The 17,801-nt window shown below is 42.8% G+C and overlaps 1 pseudogene; it reads left to right on the top strand.

Annotated features, from left to right (window-relative positions):
• Nucleotides 1–3,334: 3,334 nt before the first annotated feature.
• Nucleotides 3,335–17,407, top strand: LOC121441329 (annotated as a pseudogene).
• Nucleotides 17,408–17,801: the final 394 nt, after the last annotated feature.

The raw sequence follows: 17,801 nt of genomic DNA, 5'->3' as shown, positions 1-17,801 counted from the left end.
GGAATATGTAATATTAGATAGTAAAAACAATAGTGCTTGGGAAAATATCTCAGTGTTAAAGCACTTGATTAGCATGCATACGACTTTGGATTTGATCCCAGTACTGCAGAAAACTCTACAAGAAATGGAAATACAAATTTCATTAAAACGAGACAGAAAAATCTATTTATATCAAATTCATTCATTAAATCAGCATCTTTTAGGTAATGCTAGGGAATAAACTCAGGGAAAACTTATTTCACTCAGATGAGTTATTTGTATATAGACTTTATTACTCAAAATTCAAATAGTGGACTGGAGAAGTGACCCTGGTGATAATGTTTGTCTGAATCTCAGTAGCAGCACTGCCCCATAACACCTATGTAGGAGGAGGCTGCTTGTTCGTCCTGGTTGCCCAGAACCAAAATAATCACACAGAAACCATATAATTTAAATCACTGCTTGGCCCATTAGCTCTAACTTCTTATTGGCTAACTCTTACACCTCAATTTAACCCATTTCTATTAATCTGTGCATCACCACAAGGTCATGGCCTACCAGCAAAGTTTCAGTGCGTCTGTCTTCAGCAGTGGCGGCTTCATGGCATCCCTCTCTGACTCTGTCCTTCTTCTTCCCAGCATACAGCCTAACTTTCCCCGCCTACCTAAGTTCTGCCCTATCAACAGGCCAAGGCAGTTTCTTTATTCATCAATGGTAATCACAGCACACAGAGGGGACTCTCCCACATCATACCCACACACACATACACACACACACACACACACACACACACACACACACACACATAACAGGAAGAGAGAATCAATCAATTTCCTGTCTGAAGAAACCAAAACTTCAAAAGCTTAGCCAGGCTGTGCTACACCTACACTTCCCACCTGTCCAGAAGCAAGGCATCACTTGTGCCTGGGAAGACAGCCTGACCCTGCATCTACTCTGCTCCTGCCAAAATAATCATTAGTCTTTGGCCCAGCACTCATAGGCTTTGAGACTTCAGGACAAGTTATCAAACTTCAGAAGGATAGTTTCCCCTTCACTAAGGCATGTTGTCTGAATGACCCCAGGTTCTTCCCCAGTGTGGAAGGCCTGGATTTAACTTGGCATTTAACACTCTGCATTAGAGAAGCAATGCATTCTGAGAAGCATAGGCATCAGCATGACTGACATTAGAGGCCAGCTTGTCTACCTGAGAAGACTAAGTGGCATTACTCCTGGGGACTCAGATGCAGGCTCTGTTTTCGTGTAAGTGGCAGGAGTGGTGGCAGTTGTGTTGTCCTCAAGGGAGCCAGAAATCCTGCTGGATGCTTACACACTGGTAGTAGGTGCTGGCTATGCTTGCTCATCTAGGACGCTGTCTTCAGCTTTCTCACCAATCTTTGCAAATCAAAGGTTAAGAAAATAGTAGTGCTCTAGTTAAAAATCATGTACATGGCCGTCAAGAAACTCCAACACATGTACCAGCATTGCCTCTATTTTCCTTCACAAAATAAAATTGAAAGAGAGTGAAGAAACAACTCATAATGTACATTAACACTGAAAAAGACTTTTCTATTATTACATCAATTGAAATTTGGAGTTATATTTATATATTTATGGAATCAGAGTAACTTTCAGCCTGAAAGGAGATAACAAAAATGAAATGATTTCAACAGTTTATAAATATTTTGTAAGGAAAATTAATTCGCCTTAGAAAATATACACAATACCGTTTGGTACCTGTAGCATTCAATGTAAACAATTTTAGCTTACAATTTAATTATGATGCTGAGGTGGTATGTTCAGAAAGTTATTCCTGGGAAGATTTAATTTTCTTTTATTTTCAAGACAGGGTTTCTTTGTGTAGACTTGGCTCTCCTGGAACTAGCTCTGTAGATCAGGATGATCTCAAACTCTGCCTGCCTCTGCTTCCCGAGTCTGGAATAAAGGTGTGTGCTACCACCACCTGGCTTGCTTCACTACTCTCTTCTGTTTGTTCAGAAAGGATGGGAAACTACAGGGGCTAACCCAATCTTCCTCTGGAGATGTTCTGTTGCTTTTGACTTGCCATCTTCATCCAGTTTTATGGTTGAGGTTTGATTAGTTGATTTTATAACCCTCAACTTTCTCATGACACATAAAACTTCTCAGTAAGGCATTGTATGCATTGAAGTTTGCCCCAGAAAGAGACTGGTAGTCTTTGGCTGTTCACTGGATATACAGTCAGAATAAAGTCATACATACATACATACATACATACATATGCATCAAAGGCAGCTGCCATGTTGGTGCCAAAATTGAGCCTAGATTCTCTGGAAGAATAGCTAGTGTTCTTAAGCACTGAGCAATGTGTCCAGCCTCAACAAGCAGGCTTTAAAATCTTATTTTGCAATCAGACCTGATGGCACATACCTTTTTACATGCCTTTAATACCAGGTGGAACTCTGAGAGTTCCAGGCAAGCTTGGTCGGCATAGTGAGTTTCAGGACAGCCAGGGCTATGTAGAAAGACAATATCTCCAAAAAAATAAATAATTTTTTTAAAAAAAATCTTATTTGGAAGTAAAAATGGGATATTTTTGTCCTGACCAATTCTTAACCTCTCTGTTGAATACTTTTATAAAAGAATTTATGAATGTATTTGTGTGAAATTTTTGCCCTTCTTCCATTCAATTAACTCTTCTGCACAAAAGGTCAACATGAAAATTTAAAAAACAAACAAGATTGAGAGACTTCAAGTTATAATTTCTATATGAGCACACCAAAGTTATTATAGCAAAAAACATAAAAGCCTAAGGCTTAGGGAGATATGGAGGGATGAAGCAGACATGAAGCAAAACCATTCTTAAATGTCCTCCTTCTGGAAGGTGAAAGTCAACATTGCCATTAAAGTTTCTGTGGGTACTTGGAACTCAAATGGATTGTTGAGTCTCTTTCCAATCAATAAGAAAGACAATAAGATGGGGGAGGGCTCCTACTTCTATGAGAATTTGTGGTTTGCCTGCTTGTATATCTGTGTGAGGGTGCTAGATCCCTTGGAACTGGAGTTACAGACATTTGTGAGCTGCCATGTGGATCCTGGGAATTGAACCTGGGTCCTCTGGAAGAGCAGCCAGCACTCTTATCTACTGAGCTGTCTTTCTAGTCCTAGACTCCTATTTCTCACTTTCCCACAAAACACTTTTCTCCAACCAAATTTTTAAAAACTGACTGCTTGAGACAGTCTTCTGAAACCAGGGTGTCAACTAAACTATTCAGAATGCAATAGCAGAGGAGAAGAAGGTGGAAAGTGCCATAATGGCAGGCCACACTGGGATGGCAGTAACCACCTCCCTGACTACAGATGTCCTGATATGGTGAGGATGAGAGAAAGGAACGACAGGAAGGTTATGAGATGCGAAGAAGTGAGTGGAAGGAAATAAAATACATAAAGAGGAAGTGGAGCAAATGGTCCAGCAAGGCCCCTCATGGGACCTTGCACCCAGAGACAGAGATGGGTTCTAGGATGTCTAACTACGAGATCTAAAACACTTTTTGAGAGAAGAATCAACTACCTTTTGATTCTTGTTGTTTCTTGTTGGTTTTCCTTTATTTGAACAGCATGTTTGACCTGACCAATGGGAGTCTCACGCCCACCCACAATCCAACAGAAGGGAAAATAAGCTTCCGAAAACCTGGGTTTACTGAAGGGAAGAGCAATGAAATCAATTAAGAGAAAGTTTATGTCTTTCTAGGAGGTATCACATACTGTAATATTCAGTAGCACACGCAGATTGTTTATATTAAAATCCAACAGCTACTTCTGGTGGCTCTACCCGGAATGCTTTAAGTCTTAAAAGAACATTAGCACAGCACAAAATGGTTTCCAATGTTTTTATGTGGCCTTTCTTGATATGAACCTCTGTTTCAACTTTCCTGTCTCATCAATTTCTGTCTCTAGAGCTCAATCTACTAAGATATTCCAGACTGTCTTATCCATGAACTATTTTATTTGGATTTTCCATTCCTCTACTTCTTACACCAACAATTTATTTCTCTCCAACTTTCTTATGAATGAAGGGTAACTTTGAGTTTGAGGCCAGCCTGATTTACAGAGCAAGTTTCATGACAGCCAGAGCTATACAGAGAAACCCTGTCTCAAAACAAAGAATGAAGGATAAAAGAAAGCAAACTTTTTAAAATATTTCTTTTTTTATTAATTTATTTTTTTATTAAAGATTTCTGCCTCCTCCCCGCCACCACCTTCCATTTCCCTCCCCCTCCCCCAGTCAAGTCCCCCTCCCTCATCAGCCCAAAGAGCAGTGAGGGTTCCCTGCCCTGTGGGAAGTCCAAGGACCTCCCACCTCCTTCCAGGTCTAGTAAGGTGAGCATCCAAATGGCCTAGGCTCCCACAAAGCCAGTATATGCAGTAGGATCAAAACCCAGTGCCATTGTTCTTGTCCTCATTGTCCACCATGTTCAGCGAGTCCGGTTTTACTCCATGCTTATTCAGACCCAGTCCATCTGGCCAGCAATATATTCTCAGAAGAATGCACAAAAGCACAGATTAAAGCTATTGTGGAGCTGCCTCCCTTCTCCTTCCCCTTCCTCTTCCTCACTCCTCTCTGGATGCCAGGTAGAATACAGTTGAAAGAAATTACAAGCAATGATGGACTCAACATAATAAATCCAATTAAGTGAACAGCTGCACTGGGTAGGATTAAGATACTGTAGACATAGTGTTTGCTCAGTGTGGCTCTTGAGTGTACCAGAGAGGCCTGTTTCAAGGATGTAAGGACTTAACACATGCAGGAGGCATATTTGTCCTGTTTGCTGGATTTAGGGTTAAAGTCACCCAGATGGCTACCACTCAGTGCCTGGGCAAGACTCATCAGTGCTATTTAAAAAGGCTTCTTCTGCTGCCCCGCTGTTCACTTTTTTTCCCATTGTTGCTTAGCTGGTTTTGCATAACATTCTTTGAGCTCAGTGGTTATCAACTTTTCTCATGTTGTGATGACCCCCTAACAATATTATTATTTTCGTTGCTACTTTATAACTGCAATTTTGCTACTATTATGAATCATAATGTAAGTAACTGATATGCAGGGATCTAATGTGCAACACCTAAAGGGGCTGTGACCCCATTTCAAAACAGCTGTTCTAGCTCCTTTGTTGCTTTTTCCTTTGACTTTGCTTCTTACAATCTTAAAGGTAGAGATTACACTACTGAAGACAAGACACACAACTAAAGAGACTGTAGTAAGTCTTAATATTGAAGACTCTCATTCCAGATGTGTTATGAAATATTCCTTTACACTGTGTGAAGATGTGTCACTTTGATTGGTTTAATAAAAAGCTAAATGGCTAATAGCTAGATAGGAGGCATAGCAGGAACTTCTTGGCAGAGAGAGCTCTGGAAGAAGAAAGGGGTATTGTGAGCTGCATGCAGAGGGAGCAAGACAGGTAGGAGGAGAGGTAAAAGCCACGAGGCATGTGGCAATATGCAGATGAATAAATATGAGTTAATTTAAGTTCTAAGAGCTAGTGGGACAAGCCTAAGCTATAGGCCGAGCTTTCATAATTGATAATAAGTCTCCGTTTCATTATTTGTTAACTGGCAGCCCAAAGAAAAAGCCTCCTACACAGGTGTGAAAAGTATCTTCCAGCAATGTAAAAGATACAAACCTGAGCCTTTTGATTATCTTCTATATCAGATTCACAAGCTGGTACCATAGCCTCAAGAACATGAAGAACAAGGAGCCTCCTTCTTAAGTTATCAACTAGATGAGTGTCTGGTGGGCAGTGGACATACTTTTCTTGTTATCAACATGAATCACCTTCAGATTTAAAGTTAAATTCACATAAAAAAATTTCTAAGATTTCTATTGCTGTGATTAAACATCATACTTTGGGAGGGAAGGGTTTATTTTAGCTTATGATACCATATCACAGTTCATCACTGAAGGCAATCGGGACCAGGAACTCATGCAGGGCAGAAACCTGAAGACAGAAGCTGATGCCAAGGTCATGGAGGAGTTCTGTTTACTGGCTTGTTGGCCAAGGCTAGCTCAGCCTGCTTTCTTATAGAACTCAGGACTACCAGCCCAGGGGTTGCTCCACGCAGGAGACTGAGCCCACTCACACCAATAACTAATTTAAAAACTGTCCTGCAGGACTACCTACAGTCCCTTCTTATGGTGGAATTTTCTTAATTGAGGTACCCTCCACTGTGAGAACTGTAGCTTGTGTTAAGTAGACATAAAACTAGCTAGCACATAAGGCTACAAAGCATTTTGTAAACGAAATAAGACTGCATTTTGGGTCTGCGAGCTGCCCAACCAGCACGGAGGCCTGATCTTTCGGCGCCAGGAGACCCAGCATTGGGGTGAGTTTCTGGCCCACGGCGCCAGCCTGGGACGGGGAGCTCGGGGGTTTCTTGGCCCCCTGTCCTGCTTGGGCTCTCTGCAGGGCCTCTACTCCCCGGGTGCTGCCTCTTTCTTCCTGGCCCACCCAGCTTCCGTCCAGAGCCCTCCCCACTTCACCCCCACTACCCTCTTTTGGCGCGTGGCATCGCCCAGCGCAGCCTATCTGGGCGCTGGGTCCGAGTACCCGGGGCTCCCGGGCGGGCAGCAGTTCCTTTGTTTCTGTGGCCTGCCTGCACCAAGCGGGGTAGGCGCTTTGTCTGCGAGCTGCCCAACCAGCACGGAGGCCTGATCTTTCGGCGCCAGGAGACCCAGCATTGGGGTGAGTTTCTGGCCCACGGCGCCAGCCTGGGACGGGGAGCTCGGGGGTTTCTTGGCCCCCTGTCCTGCTTGGGCTCTCTGCAGGGCCTCTACTCCCCGGGTGCTGCCTCTTTCTTCCTGGCCCACCCAGCTTCCGTCCAGAGCCCTCCCCACTTCGCCCCCACTGCCCTCTTTTGGCGCGTGGCATCGCCCAGCCCAGCCTATCTGGGCGCTGAGTCCGAGTACCCGGGGCTCCCGGGGGGGCAGCAGTTCCTTTGTTTCTGTGGCCTGCCTGCACCAAGCGGGGTAGGCGCTTTGTCTGCGAGCTGCCCAACCAGCACGGAGGCCTGATCTTTCGGCGCCAGGAGACCCAGCATTGGGAGAGCCAACATTGGGGAGAGACAGCGTTTGGTAGGCAAGGAGACCTAATCCGGAAAAAGAAGATCCATAGGGAGCATTTGGAAGAAGAGATGGGCCGACGTCAAGGCAAGAATTCGCCCAACAAGCTGAAAAGCAACATGAAGCTACCAGAAACAAGCGACCCCACAACGGGAGGACAAGAACCCCTTAATCAAGAGGAAGGAGAAAAGATTGACTTCATGAAAGTGATTGACACCCTTAAACAGCATGTAAAAAACGCCCTTATAGAAATGGATGAGAAATATAACAGAAAGTTTGAAGAATTGAATAAATCAGTGAATGATACCCTAGAAAACCAAGGAAAAACAATCAAACAGATAATGGAAACAGTTCAAGACCTGAAAACTGAAATGGAGGCAAAGAAGAAAACACAAACAGAGGGCCGTCTGGACATGGAAAATCTAGGTAAACGAATAGAGACTACAGAAACAAGCATAACCAGCAGAATACAAGAGATAGAAGAAAGACTCTCGGATTCTGAAGATACCATAGAGAAAATAAACACACTGATCAAAGAAAACAGCAAGTCCAACAAACTCTCATCACAAAACATTCAGGAAATATGGGACACAATAAAGAGACCAAACCTAAGAATAATAGGAGTAGAAGAAGGAGAAGAAGGGCAGCTCAATGGTCCAGAAAATCTATTTAATAAAATTATAGAAGAAAACTTTCCCAACCTAAGGAAAGATTTTCCTATGAAGGTGCAAGAAGCATACAGAACACCGAATAGGCTGGATCAAAAAAAAACATCCCCTCGCCATATAATTATCAAAACACAAAGCATACAGAATAAGGAAAGAATATTAAGAGCTGCAAAGGAAAAAGGCCAAATTACTTATAAAGGTAAACCTATCAGACTTACACCTGACTTCTCCATGGAAACCATGAAGGCCAGAAGGTCCTGGATAGATGTACTGCAGAAACTGAGAGACCATGGGTGCAAGCCCAGATTACTATACCCAGCCAAGCTTTCATTCACTATAAATGGAGAAAATAAAATTTTCCAGGATAAAAACAAATTTAAACAATATGCAGCCACAAATCCAGCCTTACAGAAAGTAATTGAAGGAAAATCACTAACCAAGGAGTCCAACAATGACCACAATAACTCAGACATCTAGAGACCCTTCACCAACACAAAACAAAGAAGGGAAACACACAAACTCTACGACTAAAAAAAAAATGACCGGAGTTAACAACCACTGGTCATTAATATCACTTAATGTCAATGGACTCAACTCACCTATAAAAAGGCACAGGCTAAGAGATTGGATAAGAAAACAGGATCCAACATTCTGCTGTTTACAAGAAACACACCTCAACCACAAAGACAGGCACCTACTCAGAGTAAAGGGCTGGGAAAAGGCCTATCAAGCAAATGGACCTAAGAAACAGGCAGGTGTGGCCATACTAATCTCTAACAAAGTTGACTTTAAACTTAAATCAATCAGAAGAGATGGAGAGGGGCATTTTATACTCATAACAGGAACAGTTCATCAGGATGAAGTCTCAATCCTGAACATCTATGCCCCTAATATAAAAGCACCCACGTACATAAAAGAAACATTGCTAAAATTCAAGGCAGCCATCAAACCGCACACATTAATAGTAGGAGACTTCAACACTCCTCTCTCACCAATGGACAGGTCAATCAGACAGGAACCTAACAGAGAAATAAGAGAATTAGTGGAGGTAATGAATCAAAGGGACTTAACAGACATCTATAGAACATTCCATCCAAATAGGAAAGAATATACCTTCTTCTCTGCAGCTCATGGAACCTTCTCGAAAATCGACCACATAGTCGGTAACAAAGCAAACATCCACAGTTACAAAAAAATATTAGTAACCACCTGTGTCTTATCAGATCACCATGGATTAAAGTTAGAATTCAACAATAATGCTACCCCCAGAAAGCATACAAAGACATGGAAACTGAACAGTCAACTATTGAACCATAGCTGGATTAAGGAAGAAATAAAGAAAGAAATTAAAGTCTTCCTGGAATTCAATGAAAATAAAGAAACAACATACTCAAACTTATGGGACACTATGAAAGCAGTCCTAAGAGGAAAGTTCATAGCACTAAGTGCCCACTTAAAGAAAACAGAGAAAGCTCACATTGGAGACTTAACAGCCCACCTGAAAGCTCTAGAAAAAAAAGAAGCAGACTCACCTAGGAGGAGTAGAAGACTGGAAATAATCAAAATGAGGGCTGAAATCAACAAAATAGAAACACAGAAAATAATACAAAAAATCAATGAAACAAAAAGCTGGTTCCTGGAGAAAATCAACAAGATTGACAAACCACTATCCAAGCTAATCAAACGGCAGAGAGAGAATTTGCAAATTAATAAGATCAGAAATGAAAAGGGGGACATAACCACAGACACAGAGGAAATTCAGAGAATCATTAGATCTTACTACAAAAGCCTATATGCCACAAAATTGGAAAATGTAAAGGAAATGGATACTTTTTTAGATAAATATCATATACCAAAGTTAAATCAGGACCTGGTGAACAATCTAAATAGACCTGTTAGTCGCGAAGAATTAGAAGAGGTTATCAAAAACCTCCCTACCAAAAAAAGCCCAGGACCAGATGGTTTCAATGCGGAATTCTACCAGATCTTCCAAGAAGATCTAATACCTATACTCCTTAATGTATTCCACAAGATAGAAACAGAAGGGTCATTACCAAACTCCTTTTATGAAGCCACAATTACTCTGATACCAAAACCACTCAAAGACTCAACCAGGAAAGAGAACTACAGGCCAATCTCACTCATGAATATCGACGCAAAAATCCTCAACAAAATACTGGCAAATCGAATCCAAGAACACATCCGAAAAATTATCCATTATGATCAAGTAGGCTTCATTCCTGAGATGCAGGGCTGGTTCAACATACGAAAATCTATCAATGTAATCCAGCATATAAATAAACTGAAAGAAAAAAACCATATGATCATTTCATTAGATGCTGAAAAAGCATTTGACAAAATTCAACATCCATTTATGTTAAAAGTCTTGGAGAGATTAGGGATACAAGGGTCATACCTAAATATAATAAAAGCTATATACAGCAAGCCGACAGCTAACATCAAATTAAACGGAGAGAAACTCAAAGCCATCACACTTAACTCAGGAACACGACAAGGCTGTCCACTCTCCCCATACCTCTTCAATATAGTGCTTGAAGTTCTAGCAATAGCAATAAGACAACATAATGGAATCAAGGGGATTCGAATTGGAAAGGAAGAAGTTAAACTTTCGTTATTTGCAGATGATATGATAGTGTACATAAGCGACCCCAAAAACTCCACCAAAGAACTCCTACAGCTGATAAACAGCTTTAGTAATGTGGCAGGATACAAGATCAACTCCAAAAAATCAGTCGCCCTCTTATACACAAAGGATATGGAAGCAGAGAGGGAAATCAGAGAAGCTTCACCATTCACAATAGCCAAAAACAGCATAAAATATCTTGGGGTACATCTAACCAAGGAAGTGAAAGATCTATTTGACAAGAACTTTAAGGCATTGAAGAAAGAAATTGAAGAGGATACCAAAAAATGGATGGACCTCCCTTGCTCTTGGATTGGTAGGATCAACATAGTAAAAATGGCAATTCTACCAAAGGCTATTTATAGATTCAATGCAATCCCCATCAAGATCCCATCAAAATTCTTCACAGATCTGGAGAGGACAATAATCAACTTTATATGGAAAAACAAAAAACCCAGGATAGCCAAAACAATCCTATACAATAAAGGATCTTCTGGAGGCATTACCATCCCTGACTTCAAACTCTATTACAGAGCTACAGTAATGAAAACAGTGTGGTACTGGCATAAAAACAGAGAAGTCGACCAATGGAATCGTATAGAAGACCCGGATTTTATCCCACAAACCTATGAACACCTGATTTTCGATAAAGGAGCTAAAAGTATAAAATGGAAGAAAGAAAGCATCTTCAACAAATGGTGCTGGCACAACTGGATGTCATCTTGTAGAAGAATGAAAATAGACCCTTATCTATCACCGTGCACAAAACTCAAGTCCAAATGGATTAAAGACCTCAATATCAGCCCGAACACACTGAACCTGATAGAAGAGAAAGTGGGAAGTACCCTACAGGAGCTGGGCACAGGAGATCGCTTCCTATGTATAACCCCAGAAGCACAGACATTAAGGGCAACATTGAATAATTGGGACCTACTTAAACTGAGAAGCTTCTGTAAAGCAAAGGACATAGTCAATAAGACACAAAGGCAACCTACTGATTGGGAGAAGATCTTCACCAACCCCACAACAGACAAAGGTCTGATCTCCAAAATATATAAGGAACTCAAGAAACTAGACTTTAAAATGCTAATTAACCCAATTCAAAAATGGGGCACTGAACTGAACAGAGAATTCTCAGCAGAGGAAGTTCAAATGGCCAAAAGACACTTAAAGTCGTGCTCAACTTCCTTAGCAATCAGGGAAATGCAAATCAAAACAACTTTGAGATATCATCTTACACCTGTCAGAATGGCTAAAGTCAAAAACACCAAGGATAACCTTTGCTGGAGAGGCTGTGGAGGAACGGGTACCCTCATCCATTGCTGGTGGGAATGCCATCTTGTGCAACCACTGTGGAAGTCAGTGTTTCGGTTTCTCAGGAAATTCGGGATCAACTTAACCCTGGACCCAGCAATACCACTCCTGGGAATATACCCAAGAGATGCTCTATCATATGACAAAAGCATTTGTTCAACTATGTTCATAGCTGTATTATTTGTAATAGCCAGAACCTGGAAACAACCTAGATGCCCTTCAATGGAAGAATGGATGAAGAAAGTATGGAATATATACACGCTAGAGTACTACGCTGCGGTAAAAAACAATGACTTCTCGAATTTTGCAGGCAAATGGATGGAAATAGAAAACACTATCCTGAGTGAGGTGTCCCAGACCCAAAAAGATGAACATGGGATGTACTCGCTCATAATTGGTTTCTAGCCATAAATTAGCGCCACGGAGTCTACAATAGGTGAACCTAAAGAAGCTAAGTAAGAAGGTGAACCCAAGGAAAAACATATAGATATCCTCTTGGCTAAGGGAAGTAGACCCAATTGCCGGGGAGAAAATTAGGATCTTGGGGGTGGGGTGGGATGGGGGTAAGGGGAGATGGGGAGAGAAAAGGTAGAAGGGAAGGAGGGGGGATTTGGGGAATCAGGAGAATTGGGATAAAGGAAAGGTGGATAGGGGAGCACGGAACCACAATTCTTAGTTAAGGGAACCACTTTAGGGTGAGCAAGAGATTTGACCCTAGAGGGGCCCCCAAGTGCCCAACATGAGGTTCCCAGTTAGTTCCTTGGGTAGCTGAGGATTGGGAACCTGAAATGACCCTATCCGAGAGCAATACTGACGAATATCTTGCATATCATCATAGAACCTTCATCTGGTGATGGATGGAGACAGAGACAGACCCACACTGGAGCACTGGACTGAGCTCCCAAGGTCCCAATGAGGAGCAGAAGGAGGGAGAACATGAGCAAAGAAGTCGGGACCACGAGGCGTGCACCCACCCACTGAGACAGTGGAGCTGATCTACTGGGAGCTCACCAAGGCCAGCTGGACTGTGACCGAAAAAGCATGGGATAAAACCGGACTCTCTGAACATGGCGAACAATGAGGGCTGATGAGACGCCAAGGACAATGGCACGGGGTTTTGATCCTACTTAATGTGCTGGCTTTGTGGAAGCCTAGCCAGTTTGGATGTTCACCTTCCTAGATATGGACGGAGGGGGGAGGACCTAGGACTTACCACAGGGCAGGGAACCTGGACTGCTCTGTGGACTGGAGAGGGAGGGGGAGAGGAGTGGGGGGAGGGGTAGAAGGGTGGGAGGAGGGGGAGAAGGGTGGGAGGAGGGGGAGGGAAATGGGAGGCTGGGAGGAGGTGGAAACTTGTTTTTTGTTTATGTTTTTTTTCTTCTTTTCTTAATAAAAAAAATTATTTAAAAAAAAAAAAAGACTGCATTTTGACCTGTTATCACATGAATTCTAGACCCAATCTATGCCTGTTAGTATATATAACTCATGTTCATATATCAAGTTATATATTTATTGGACAAGCACTGCAACCACCGGTGTCAGTAGTGGAATATGTATTTCATACGCTTTAATCCTGAATCCAGATAACTCAATTTAACACAGAAATGGGGACTCAGAAAGGTTAATAATTTGACCAAAACTCCATACTTCAACTGAAGTAGAATATTTAAAAGGTCTATAAATCTTTAAAGCTCAACAATAAACCAAGCAGTGGTGGCACACGCTTTTAATCCTAGCACTCAGGAGGCAGAAGCAGGCAGATCTCTGTGAGTTCAAGGACAGCCTGGTCTAAGTGAGTTCCAGGACAGGATCCAAAGGAGGGCTGGAGAGATGGCTCAGAGGTTAAGAGCACTGGCTGTTCTTCCAGAGGTCCTGAGTTCAATTCCCAGCAACTACATGGTGGCTCACAACCATCTGTAATGAGATCTCGTGCCCTCTTCTGGCCTGTAGGCAAAATGTGGGCAGAACACTGTATACGTAATAAATAAATAAAATCATGAAAAAAGTATACAGAGAAACTCTGTCTCGAAAAAAAGTTCAAGAATATAGTCTTATTCCCTTGTTCTAGTTCATGTCTTATTCCAGAGCTTGATGGGTTTTTTCTATTTTATTAAGGCTTCATACATCTATATATTATATGTTGAACATAATACCCCTCAATGGATAGTAAGCTATTTTTAGTTTTCTAAAGTTCAAAAAGATAGAAACAAGATATTGGTGCATAGACATAACTGATAAGATCATATAAAAATAAATGATTATCTTTTATGTTATGTTTTAGGAGCATAATATTGACCCTCTCCCATGGGCACCATATCCCAGCCCACACCTCCTGTAGCTTTACTGGAGGCCAGGCCAGATCTAGGGACCCAAGACCAATGCCTAGCCCAAATGTCATCAGAGAAGATTCACTCAGCAACTGATGGAAACAGATGCAGAGACCCAAAGTTAAACATTAGTCAGATCTCAGGGAATCCTGTGGAGAATAGGGAGAAAGGATATAGGAGCCAGAGGGGTCAAGGCCACCACAAGAAAACCCACAGCATCAACTAATCTGGCCTCACAGGGTCTCACTGGGACTGAACCTACAATCAGTGAGCCTGCTTATGGGACTGACTTAGGTACTCTTCGTTTATGTTACAACAATGTAACTTGGTCTTTGTGTGAGACTCCTAAAAGTGAGAGCAGGGACTATCTCTGACTGTGTTGCCTGTTTGGGGGAGCCTATTCCTCCTACGAGGTTGCCTCATCCAGCCTTAACAGAAAAACAGGAGCCTAGTCCCACAGCAACTTGACACACCCCTGCTGCCTGATATCCATGGGCCCACCTTGAATATGGGCAGCACCATCCCACGTGCTGAGGCCCAGAATGAAACAATAGAGAAAAAGAAAAAGTGAGCTAACACTAGCATTCATCTCTCTCTGCTTCCTAACTGGCCATGCCTTCTCACTATGATGAACTAAAACGTTAAACCAGAACCCCAAATTAGTCTTATTTTAAAAGGTTCTTCTTATTAGGTGTGTGGTGACTAATACCTAGTACAGTGTACAAACACTTATACTTCAGAATTGCTTTTGGCAATATCTCAGTGACAATCAGATTGAAATATATCAGAAAAGAATATCAGCAACTTAATTTAACATCTAATATTTTCTTAAGATTTTATTTCTCTGCCAAGTGATTGTGATTATGGCATACACCTTTAATCCCAGCACTCTGGAGGCAGAGGCAAATGGATCTCTGTGAGTTTGAGGGCAGCATAGTCTACAGAGGCATTTCCAGGACACCCAGGGCTATACCAAGAGACACTGTCTCAAAAAAAAACAAAACAAAACAAGAAAAAGATATACATCTCTTCCTGTGAGATGATGCCAGGTTCAAATCAACATTTCATTGACTGATCTATTACAAGAAAAAAATAAAGATTAACTATGAAAGATTTTTAATTAACATTTAATAAGACATTAAAATAAAAAATAATCCATACAGTTAAAAAATGTCCTACTTATTCACTAACCAAGTTAGGCAAACAACAATCTGTTTCTGAATACCTACTGTAAGTGAGTGTGTATACACATAATTTCAGAGACACTAACTCAAGCAAAAAGATAAGGGAGAAAGTGATAGAACAGGAACTTGGCGTCCTCATATGACCTCTGCATGCGTGGAAGCACACACACACACACACACACACACACACACACTTACATTTATACACCACACACACATGTACTCACAGAGAGTAAGCTGTTTGTAAAATGAAATGTATGATCCTAAACACAGCAATAAATTCTCCAGTGATGACAAAGAATATTCCCAACAGAATTGTTCATAACAGCCATAGACACAGAGTTAAAAGAAACAATATGCTGAAAGGTATTAGAATATGAAAGAATTTTAAAGTCATGGTAAAGGGCCAGAATCAGATATAAATACTACATCTGGTATAGATAAAGGCATATCAAATACCCAGAAAGTGAAATTTAGATATAGAGGAAAACAGTCATCACTTAGGACAGATTTCTTAAACTATGGGGTTATTACTACATGAAGGAGGTCATCAAAAGGTTTCTGAATGCAAAATAACCAGAATTAATTCCAGGCCAAACCTATGAATGAATTCAAGACACCCTTGATAGTGCTCATCTGTGTAGCATGCTGGGCCTTCACCGAGGTCTTAGTTTTTAACATATAATGTGTACTCTAAACAACACATGCCCAGATACAATCAGATCAAAGAACCCTGCCCATAACTACTTGGCTAAAAGTCAAGACTATTTTTGGTCGTGAGCCTAGCCTTTAGTGGTTGAGTCACTTCTCAGGAGGCAGAGGCAGGCAGGTGAATCTTGAAGTTTAAGGCCAGCTTCACCTACAGAGTGAGTTTCAGGATAGCCAGGACTTCACAGAGAAACTCTGTCTCAAAAAAATATTCAAGAGTATTTTATGTTGCTGTGGCTTGGTATGGGGCAGGCTCAGCCTGCATAGGCTGAGACCACTCTCAGGCTTCCAAGGACCAATTTGAGGATTCTGTGGGAACCTGATCCAGCTTGTGCTGTGGGATACTGTTGTTGTACACTGTAAAGATTTGTCACTCATCTTGGCTTAATAAAATGCTGATTGACCAGTAGCCAGGCAGGAAGTATAGGCAGGGTGACCAGACTAGGAGAATTCTGGGAAGAAGAAAGGCAGATATGGAGTAGCAAGTCAGATGTAGAGGAAGCAAGATGAGAATGCCTTATTCAGAAATGGTACCAAGCCCGGTGGCTAAACATAGATAAGAATTATGGGTTAGGCGGCCACTTCCGGGCCGGGCTTGCCGCTGGCCGCCGCTGTCCTGTTGCGCGCCCTGAAGCGCCTGGCCCCGCGGGGGTGCCAGCCCTCGACCGTGCTGGTCCTGCCCGCGCGCGGCCGCAAAACCCGCCACGACCCGCCTGCCAAGTCCAAGGTCCGGCGCGTGAAGATGCTGCCCGCAGTGGACCCCGCGGAATTCTTCGTGTTGACCGAGCGCTATCGGCAGTACCGGCAGACCGTGGGCGCGCTCAGGCAAGAGTTCGCGTCGGAAGTGCGCAGGAAAGCCTATGAGGCCCTGTCCGGGGTCCTGGCTGATCGCAGGGTGCGGGAGGCCGCCAAGGAACACCGGGCGCTCATGGCCTGGAACCAGGAGGAGAACAGGCGGCTGCAGCAGCTAAGGATAGCTAGGTTGCAGCTGGAAGCACGGGACCAGGAGCTGCGACAGGCCGAGCACCAGGCCCAGCGGGCCCGGGAAAAATAGGCGTGGGTGCAACTGAAAGAGCAAGAAGTCCTCCAGCTGCAGGAAGAGGCCAAAAACTTCATCACCTGCGAGAACCTGGAGGCACGGATAGAAGAAGCGCTAGACTCCCCGAAGAACTACAACTGGGCCATCACCAGAGAAGGGCAGGTGGTCAGGAACTGAGCACAGAGGCTCCTAAGAGCCCAGAGTAGGGACAGTGCTTGCCAAGGAGCCCCGTGTGCGTCCTATGGCAGACGGCTGATCCTTTCCTAGAGCAGCCCCCACCCACCCCAGATTCTGAGCGAACCACCTGACCGGAAGTTGTTCCGACACTACATACAAACTCAGGACAGCCTCAGTCTCTGGGAAGTTCCTGTCACACAAAAGATCAAGCTGGACTACATCCCCTCTAGCAGCCAAGCTATCTTCTGAGTCTCACGGAGGACTGTGAACCAAATGGTCGCTGCTTTTCTAAGTAAAGTTTTACTGGAGAAAAAAAAAGAATTATGGGTTAATGTAAATTGTAAGAGCTAGTTAGTAATAACCATGAGCAATAGTCCAAACAGTTTATAATTAATATAAGTCTCTGTGTGTTTATTTGGGACTGAATGACTTTGGGACCTGGCAGAACAGAAACTTCTGTCAACAAGCTTGGTGTCTAGAATTCATGTAACTACAGCACTCAGCAGTTTATTGGGTTGCATGTGGCTGGTGGTGACAGTCTCTAAGGTGTGGCCCATGCAAAGACAGTTCAGAGGCCAGAACTGATGTGAGCATCTGCCTTGGCATGCACAGGGATCCCTGCAAGTGCTCCATATAACACAGCCACAGAGGGCCAAACCTGCCTGCCA

Source organism: Microtus oregoni, unplaced genomic scaffold, assembly GCF_018167655.1.
Source record: "Microtus oregoni isolate MIOR12 unplaced genomic scaffold, Mior012 000074F_ref0000038, whole genome shotgun sequence".
NCBI classification, from domain to species: Eukaryota; Metazoa; Chordata; class Mammalia; order Rodentia; family Cricetidae; genus Microtus; species Microtus oregoni.
This window is presented reverse-complemented; position numbering and strand designations above follow the sequence as displayed.